The following is an 8111-nucleotide window of genomic DNA, read 5'->3' as shown; positions in this document are numbered from 1 at the left end:
TGCTAAGTTATGCCACCCCTTCAACAGCCCTGGCGGCCTCCCTGGGAAGGGGCTGGAACTAGAGGCAGCTATTATTATCATTATCCCATTTTCCAGACAATGAACCCCAGCCTGAACCAAGTCTCAGAGCCAAGTCTTAGTAGGAAGTTTACATAAAGTTCCCGCTTTTCTTCATCAGTTTTACCATTGAGCAAATACAGAACAGATCTTGAGACAATAAGACAATAAGACACAAATATAGTCGCCTATCTCTTAACAAGGGGAACAAGCTGACACGTTGTTATTGTGCAAACATCCCAACGTATTTATAAGAACTAGGATGACCAGAATATCACTAGGTGACATAATCTTATGGGATTTCCATCCCATATGTGGTCCGTGGTTGATCTATGTTCTTAGGCAGTGCATGGCTGTAAATTACCTAGAGAGGTAAGCTTCTCAGTTTGCTACTGGGGACTCCTCCCCTACTATAAGCATGGCTCATAGAAGTCAGTGTCCTTCCTTCTACCATGTAACAAAAATTCTGTGGCCCACGGGTTTCTCTTTTAGCCCTGGCTGTCAGGAAGCTTGAAGCTACATTCTCTATTAATTCTAATTGTTACCTTAGCTCCCCCCATTGTCATTGTCACTCTTTTATGATAATTTTCTTTTTCCTCCTTTGAGTGTTTTGTTCACTGATTTTGCAAAGAAAGATATGGTGCATTTTGAGGGAAATTCAAATATCTGTGAATTCAAGGAAGATATTTAAGGGAGTTAGAAAATCTGGCCCCTTTCTATGTCTTAAACTTGATCACATCCATCCAGACAGGCTGATTCACAGCTATTCAGAGGTATATTTAGTCCCTCTACTAATATTACTAAGGACCCATGTGTGCCATACACCTTACTGGGCCCCAGACATATAGTGATGAATAAGAGTCTGCCCTGACCTTTGCATTATACACTCAGCAATACATCTAACAGCACAAAAGGTCTAACTCATACTTTATGACACTTTCTACTACATGGTCAGACCATAAAAAATTTGACAACTTCTACTGATGGACATATATACTGTTTCTAATCTTTTGTTATAAAAATAAAGTTGCAGAGTGGGCATGGTGGCCCACATCTATAATTCCAACTACTCAGGAGGCTGAGGAGGGAAGATCACAAGTTTGAGGCTAGCCTCAGCAACTTAATAAGAACCTGTCTCAAAATTTTAAAACATTTTTCAAAAGGTTGGAGATGTAGCCCCATGGTAAGCATCTTTGGGTTCAATCCTCAGTACTGAAAATAAAATAAAAAGAAAGAAAGAGTTGCAATAATTTATTCATATACATTGTACACACCTGAGTGTACACTACATGTTAAATTCCTAGAAGTAGCATGACTGTCAAAGGACATGTCTTTAGTAAAGGTCCCAGTTTATACTCCTCATTAACAATCTAGGACAGTTCCCATTTCCCTATCCTCCTGCTAACCATATTTTTATATATATATATATAATATATTGAGAGAGAGTGAGGGAAATTTCCATTTCTGTTTTTGATGCTAGGGACCGAAACCAGGGGCACTTTATCACAGAGCTACATCTGAGTTCTTTTTTTTTAATATTTATTTTTTTAGTTTTCAGCGGACACAACATCTTTGTTTGTATGTGGTGCTGAGGATTGAACCCGGGCCATACACATGCCAGGCGAGCGCCCTACCACTTGAGCCACATCCCCAGCCCTACATCTGAGTTCTTTTTATTTTTCACTTTAGCTCAGGGTCTCACTAAATTGCCGAGACTGGCCTTGGACTTTCCTGAGCCCTCCGAGTAGCTGAGACTACAGACAAGGGCCACTGTTCCTGGCACCATATTTTTAAACATTTTTTTTCTGAATTTACAGGTGAAAAATGGAATCTTGTCTTTGGTATTTCAATTTACATTTTTTGTTTTTACTTTTCAAACATGAAAAAGCAAATAGCTCAATGAACAACACTTAGAAATAATCATTGTTTAAAAATTACCATATTTGTTTAATTGGGGGTGGAGTATTTGGAAACAAATTACATGCATCATGATATTTCTCCAACTACCATCCTAGGTACTACATAAAGTATTAAAGACTTTATATTTAACATAGGTCATTTTCTTATTCAAAAATACAAATTTCACCCTTAAAAATTTAACAAGGCCCTTAACACTCTAGTTCATAATTGAAATTCACAGTTTTGCCAGAAGTGTCTTTACAGTCAGTTCCAAGCAGGAGACTGTCATGGACCCCACACCAAAGTCTGTGGCTGCCTCTCTTAGGTGTCTTAGTCTGGAGTGGTCCCTGCTCCCTTTCCCAGGGCACTCCCCAAAGGGACTGGGCCAGACACCCTGTGCAATGTCCCACCCTGGCAGTTTTCTGATTGTCTCATTGCCATGTCCTTTAGTTTCTTATACTGACCCCTGCATTTCTACAAAGTAGCATCTGGACCCCAAAGGACGGATTAGAATTAGGTTAGACATTTTGGGGGCAAGGATTTAATCAATACTTCTTGGAGGTGCTGCCTGCTTCATTGTGCCTGTATCAGTAGTTACAATGTGATGTTGTCCCACTATGATGCTGAATGTGGTCACAGGTTAAGGTGGCGACCACAGCCCTTCATGGTAAGGGTCCATTTCTCCTCTTCCAGCCAGCGTTGGATCCACTCATCCATTTATGGCTTCAAATGAGTCAATTAGCAGGGTCGTAAAATGAGGATTTTCTGATTTTGCCCTTTCATCTGTACTTCTCAGTGTGCATTCTTTACTTGAATTTCATTAAATATGAGTGAAATTGACCATCCTTTCAAATGTTTAAAAGCCATTTTAATTTCTTTCAAAGGGAATTGTCTTGTGTTTCCCTTGGGATCTGGGCAATTATGGTGCAGCTGGTGTTATGGTTTGGCTCTGGAATGTTCCCCAAAGGCTCATGTGTTGAAGGCTTGGTCCCCAAAGCAGCAATGTTCAGAGTGGGCCCTTTGGAAAGTGATTAGATCATGAGAGTTCTGATCTCATCAGTGGATGGATCCATTGATGGATTCATAGGTGAATGGAGCTGCACGGAGCTGGGAGCTGGTGGAAGGGAGAGTCCTGGGGGTGTGCCCTTGTAGTCTTGCCAGTCCCCCCTCTCCTCCTGCCCTTCCCTTCTTGCTGGCTATCCAAGTCCCTTGAGGTGAGCAGCTATCTCCCACTATACTCTTCTGCCATGATACTCTGCCTCACCTCCAGCTCAAAGCAATGGAGCCAGCCGGCAATGGACTGCATCCTGTGAAACCATGAGCCCACATCAATCTTTCCTCCTTTGTTTTTCTCAGGTGTTTTGTCCTAGTGATGAGAAGCTGAAAGGCTGACTAACACAGTGTGTTAAGTGCTGGGACAGGGACAGGGAAGGGGCTATGGGAAAGGTGGGGAGGAATGGATGGAGGAAGAGGGCATTGTCTTTATCTGGGAGAAAGCTTACTTATAAAAGTACCTGCTTTTCTCTTTTTAAGTCAAAATTCCCTTGGGCACCAACAGCACAGGTGTTTAGGATAAGGGTTTTCTAAAAAATTAGTTTTAGATACAAAATCCAAATTTCCTAAGGTATATCTACTTTAATTGTGATTCCAAATCTATAAGCCTTCTATGACCTAACCATGGTCCCAAGAGTAGACTCCAATCTGGGTGTAAAACATGTAGTGCCCCCCCAAGACCCAAAGTTTTCTAAGAAAACAAACTGATTGTTTACAACGCAACAAAGGTTGAGACAATAAAGGTAAATTCTCCACCTCTCTGAAGTCCTCCTCTTACACTTCTAGACGGTCTCTTGGTTCTCGGTTCCAGAACATTAATTTTTGTTCATTGGGCACAGTCCTAATTCTCAGAGGTGGTGGTATTTCCCGCATCTTGAAGAACACTCCTGCCCTCTACCACTTTCACTCCCTCCCACCAAACTCTTCAAATCTTGCTAGGATTAAGAGTGGGGCCAGGGATGGCAGATTGACACACATCTTAACAAATTTCGTTGCACAAAAATCATCATGAAATGAAGTTAAAAGATAAGCAATGGATAGGAGAAATGTCCACAACTTATTCAAATGACAAATATTTATCATATATAAAAAGTTCATGAATGAAAGTAGTCAAATTTTTTTAAAGAGAGAGAGTTTTTTTGTATTTTTTTTATTGGTTGTTCAAAACATTACAAAGCTCTTGACACATCATATTTCATACATTAGATTCAAGTGGGTTATGAACTCCCTTTTTTACCCCAAATACAGATTGCAGAATCACATCGGTTAACATAATGCCATATTAGTAACTGTTGTATTCTGCTACTTTTCCTATCCTCTACTATCCCCCCTCACCTCACCTCCCATCTTCTCTCTCTACCCCATCTACTTAATTAATTTCTCTCCTTGTTTTTTTTCCCATTCCCCTCACAACCTCTTATATGTAATTTTGTATAACAATGAGGGTCTCCTTCCATTTCCATGCAATTTCCCTTTTCTCTCCCTTTCCCTCCCACCTCATGTCTCTGTTTAATGTTAATCTTTTCCTCCTGCTCTTCCTCCCTGCTCTGTTCTTAGTTGCTCTCATTATATCAAAGAAGACATTTGGCATTTGTTTTTTAGGGATTGGCTAGCTTCACTTAGCATAATCTGCTCTAATGCCATCAATTTCCCTGCTAATTCCATGATTTTGTCAATTTTTAGTGCTGCGTAATACTCCATTGTGTATAAATGCCACATTTTTTTTATCCATTCATCTCTTGAAGGGCATCTGGGTTGGTTCCACAGTCTAGCTATTGTGAATTGTGCTGCTATGAACATCGATGTGGCAGTATCCCTGTAGTACGCTCTTTTAAGGTCTTCAGGGAATAGTCCGAGAAGGGCAATACCTGGGTCAAATGGTGGTTCCATTCCCAGCTTTCCCAGGAATCTCCATACTGCTTTCCAAATTGGCCGCACCAATTTGCAGTCCCACCAGCAATGTACAAGAGTACCCTTTTCCCCACATCCTCGCCAGCACTTCTTGTTGTTTGACTTCATAATGGCTGCCAATCTTACTGGAGTGAGATGGTATCTTAGGGTGGTTTTGATTTGCATTTCTCTGACTGCTAGAGATGGTGAGCATTTTTTCATGTACTTGTTGATTGATTGTATGTCCTCCGAGAGAGAGAATTTTTAATATTTATTTTTTAGTTTTTGGTGGACACAACATCTTTATTTTACTTTTATGTGGTGCTGAGGATCGAACCCAGCGCCCCGCGCATGCCAGGCGAGTGCACTACCGCTTGAGCCACATCCCCAGCCCCAAAAGTAGTCAATTTTTTTTGAAAAGACAAAGGATGTAAACAGGCAATTCATAACCAAATCCACAGTGTGGACACTGTGGTTACCCCCAACACCATCCTGCCCCCACCTCCCACCTCTACTCCCCATGGTGTCGCCCCTAGTGGGTCAGGGATTTTCCTATGCCTGCCAATCAGGGTGATCCCACCCTTCCTTGCTCCAGTGATTGGTCTAATACCTGAGTCAGTCAGCCTGGAACATTCTCCTGGTGGCCTAGGGGAGTCCTGTTAGAGCAAAGTTCAGGTTTTCTACCATGCTTACGGGGGAGTATTCTCTTGCAGGTATCAGGGAGGAAGCTTGTAGCCTCAACTGCTCCTGCAGCCATCCTTGAGGGAGTCAGCTGACCATGAATGACAGGGTATTGGGATGGAAGAAAGTGGGCTCTGGAGGGAATCATTGAATTGCTACCTTAAGTGACCCTAAAGCCTTGGCCCACTGTGGACTTCATAAGAGCCAATTGTTCCCCACCTTCAATTCTAAAATCCAACAAGTTTCAAAACCAAAGTCTCTACCTCTGCTATAAATTTGAGACACGCTCATTTTTTTTTCAATTTATTTTATTTTATTTTTTTTTAAATTTTTTATTGTTGGCTGTTCAAAACATTACATAGTTCTTGATATATCATATTTCACAATTTGATTCAAGTGGGTTATGAGCTCCCATTTTTACCCCATATACAGATTGCAGAATCACATCAGTTACACATCCATTGATTTACATATTGCCATACTAGTGTCTGTTGTATTCTGCTGCCTTTCCTATCCTCTACTATCCCCCCTCCCCTCCCCTCCCCTCCCCTCTTCTCTCTCTGCCCCCTCTACTGACATTCGTTTGTCCCCCTTGTATTATTTTTCCCCTTCCCCTCACTTCCTCTTGTATGTACTTTTGTATAACTCTGAGGGTCTCCTTCCATTTCCATGCATTTTCCCTTCTCTCTCCCTTTCTCTCCCACCTCTCATCCCTGTTTAATGTTAATCTTCTTCTCATGCTCTTCATCCCTACTCTGTTCTTAGTTACTCTCCTTATATCAAAGAAGACATTTGGCATTTGTTTTTTAGGGATTGGCTAGCTTCACTTAGCATAATCTGCTCTAATGCCATCCATTTCCCTGTAAATTCTATGATTTTGTCATTTTTTAATGCACAGTAATACTCCATTGTGTATAAATGCCACATTTTTTTTATCCATTCATCCATTGAAGGGCATCTAGGTTGGTTCCACAGTCTAGCTATTGTGAATTGTGCTGCTATGAACATCGATGTAGCAGTGTCCCTGTAGCATGCTCTTTTTAGGTCTTTAGGGAATAGACCGAGAAGGGGAATAGCTGGGTCAAATGGTGGCTCCATTCCCAGCTTTCCAAGAAATCTCCAAACTGCTTTCCAAATTGGCTGCACCAATTTGCAGTCCCACCAGCAATGTACAAGTGTACCCTTTTCCCCACATCCTCGCCAGCACTTGTTGTTGTTTGACTTCATAATGGCTGCCAATCTTACTGGAGTGAGATGGTATCTTAGGGTGGTTTTGATTTGCATTTCTCTGACTGCTAGAGATGGTGAGCATTTTTTCATGTACTTGTTGATTGATTGTATGTCCTCCTCTGAGAAGTGTCTGTTCAGGTCCTTGGCCCATTTGTTGATTGGGTTATTTGTTATCTTATTGAGACACGCTCATTTGACATAAACAGTGGACCTGAACTGACATGAGGCTTTTTTGTCTTTGTTTCCCAACTTCCCTTAAGAACATGAATGTGTTTGATTGTGAGGTGCTGCCTTGGCCCCCACTGGGAATGCCACATTACATACAATATAGCCCTGTATTAAAATTCCAAGATAACATAAATCTGAATTTCAAAATTCATTTCAGATAAGAGCATGTGGATTTGCCTAGACTTTTAAGAGCAAAATTTAGCAGAATATAACAAATGTCTTTCAAATGTGCTAAGGTATTTGGCTTCTGAGGAATTCACCCTGCAGAAACCATTGTTTAGGCGCAGGCTCCAGCCATTCCCCAGCCTGCTGGCTCAAACCCCATAGGTTAGCCAGACTCCCAGGAGGTCAGCACGCACTCTAAGTGTGAGAAGCTCTGCTCTAAAGCACACAGGATTCTTTTGTAATGAATGCAGATTAGGTCCCCCATCAGGGCTGGCCCACTTCTCTTCTATTCCACCCTCCTCTTCAAGCTGAAGGTTTTTGTTTTTTTTTTTCATTTATAATGTTAATCTTTGTCTTCTTTTGAAGAGCCTTATCTAGCGGCTGTCCTCAAAGATCTGGGCCTTGCTGCCCCCATGTTGTGGCCATCTGCTCATGGCTTCTCCACCGGAATATTTGGACATGTGCTGGGTTTAATGGGCTCCCAGGTCCTTCCTGCCTGGGAAGGATATCACAGATTGGAGGAGCAGACCCCAGAGACTGACTGCTTTGCCTACAAATCTAAAGGACTTTCAGTCTGCAGCCTGGAGAAAATGACAGTCTTGTTTTGAGGTTCTGGACCAATCAGAGGAAGCCAGTGGGAAGGATAAGGAGAAGTTTCAAAGAAGCAGGTAGGGCCACGTCAGAGAGCAGTGGACTTCTGTTCCCAGAAGAGAACAAGCAGAAGTTGAATGGCCTTCAGTCAGGGCTACCCTCTGGGCTGGCTGGAACCTGGGACAGGCCTCCACCCAAGGCTGAAGCACACAGCCTCCCCAAAGGCAGGGAGGCCGGTTGCCAGCAAGAACAGCATGGAGAGTGAGGTAATTCTGGGCTGTACTGGTGTAGGAAATCATCTCTGGGCTGGTCTCTCC

This window comes from Marmota flaviventris, chromosome 2 (assembly GCF_047511675.1).
Source record: "Marmota flaviventris isolate mMarFla1 chromosome 2, mMarFla1.hap1, whole genome shotgun sequence".
NCBI lineage: Eukaryota > Metazoa > Chordata > Mammalia > Rodentia > Sciuridae > Marmota > Marmota flaviventris.
The sequence above is the reverse complement of the archived record's forward strand: the minus strand, read 5'-3'. Positions refer to the sequence as shown.